The sequence below is a fragment of the Pteropus vampyrus genome, unplaced genomic scaffold (assembly GCF_000151845.1).
Source record: "Pteropus vampyrus isolate Shadow unplaced genomic scaffold, Pvam_2.0 Scaffold67, whole genome shotgun sequence".
NCBI lineage: Eukaryota > Metazoa > Chordata > Mammalia > Chiroptera > Pteropodidae > Pteropus > Pteropus vampyrus.
Genome location: NW_011888848.1, coordinates 2,055,168 through 2,057,076, shown reverse-complemented (window position 1 = coordinate 2,057,076; position 1,909 = coordinate 2,055,168). Strand labels below are relative to the sequence as shown.

The following is a 1,909-nucleotide window of genomic DNA, read 5'->3' as shown; positions in this document are numbered from 1 at the left end:
TCATGCTTCACACATGCCGCTCCTTCTACCTGGAATTCACTTCTGATCTCATGGCTGCCTGGAAACTCCTGCCTGCTTTTGTTTTCTCTTTCTTTTTAAAAATTCTGGTGAAATACACATAACATAAAATGTATCATCTTAATCATTTTAAAGTGTACAATTCTGTGACATTAGGTCATTTACACTGTTGTAAAGTCATCACTGTCATGCCCAGAACTCTTTTTGTCTTGCATAACAAGTGGCCCTTTTAGCAGTGGCATTGGGGAAAAAGAGGTTTAAAAAGGAATTTTTCGATACATATAATAAAATTCAAAGAACACAAGGAAAGAGAGTTTTCCCCACCTTCTTTTATATAAAAGTAACCATGATCAACCATTTCTTATGCATTCTAAGGATTTTCTATAAACATATAAACATTTTTGTGTGTGTGCGTGTGCATACACACGTGGTTATGCTTGTGGTGAATTAAAGATGGCCACAAATTCTTGTCCACTCTTCTTGTGGAATAGTGAAATCAATTTCCCCCTACCTGAATCTGGGAGGGCCCTGTAACTGGCTTTGACCTGTAGAACGCAAAAGTGACGTTTAAGATCTGCTTTCATCCACTTGGAACCCAGTTGCCATGCTGTGAGAATCCCAACCAATATGAAAAGGCCACATTAAAAGAACCACATTAAAGGTGCTTCAATCAACAGTCCCAGCTGGGCTCCCAGGTGACAGCCAGTGCCAATTGTCAGGCAAAGTGAAGCCACCAGATGGCTGGAGCCCCACAATGCACATGTGGAACACAAGCACCCAGCTGAGCCCAATCAACCACAGCATTTTAATACTTGTTTGAACTGCTCACTTTCCAGGTGATGAGTTATGTAGTGATACACTAAACAAAGAATTACTTTAAAAAAATATTACACGTTGTTCTTACTTTATTTACTTTCTTGGATATCTTCCAATAAGGCTGTCTAATATTCCATTACATGGATGGTACTAAATTTATTTAACCAGTGTTCTTCCAATGGACATTTTGGGGTTTTCCTACTTTCTGCTGTTCAAAACAGTGACATAAAAAATTCCATGTGCATAATGCTCCAGACATGTAAAAGCATATGTGTAGTCTAAAATAAACCCCTCATTTTCTAGAGCTACGCTATTTGCTGTCTAAAACCATAAACTACACTCACTTTCTCAATCTTACTATCTATATTTAGCTAGTTGACAGCCTGGAGAACATTTCTGTTACTGCAGAAATTTTTATATAGTGCTGTTCTAGAGCAGGGGTCAGGCAAATTTTCTGAAGAGGGCTAAATGGTATTTTAGGCTCATGGGCCATATAGTCTCTGTGAGAAATACTATGCAATTGTAATGGAAAAGAAGACACTCTGATTCTGGTAGATGTGTGTTGGGAGGAAGAATTGAGAAAATTTTCTGTAGCTGGTGAGGATGATTGACAAGAAGGGACAGAGGAATAACCATATGCCACAAAGGAAATGCTTATGGACTTAACTGAATAGAGAACAAATCATCTGAATAGAAAATTTTCAATAGTTGAGGAATTTTTTTTAATGGAACTTTTTCAAGGGTGAAGAATAAAAAGGGAATAATGTGAGTTTATTTCAAGATGCCCATGAAAGGATGATGGGGCAGATGAGTTCAAAGTAGAATTCACAGGTCAAGAAATTCATAGCATGATCAGCGTGAAGAAGGCCACTGGAGCTAAAGTCTGAGCTGTTCACTGAGCAAGACATGAGGAGTGTCCCAGCCACCTTTGGCTAAAGATTTCCAATGGTAAAATTGTAAAATGGTAAGTTTTCCAGAAACAAGATGTAGACTATTAGAAAAAAATATATATTCAGAATTGGGAGTCAATAACATTATTAAATATTTATTATAAAATAGTTTTAAATAATTTCGC

General features: G+C 37.2%; 1 protein-coding gene across 1 annotated transcript in view; it reads left to right on the top strand.

Annotated features, from left to right (window-relative positions):
* Positions 1–107: 107 nt before the first annotated feature.
* The window catches only part of LOC105293005 (cytochrome P450 2U1), a 19,163-nt gene continuing 17,361 nt past the window's right edge, over positions 108–1,909 (top strand). The window contains exon 1 of the mRNA XM_011361461.2: positions 108–1,798. The gene's annotated coding sequence lies outside the window, so the exon portion shown is untranslated. The remainder of the gene's footprint in view (positions 1,799–1,909) is intronic.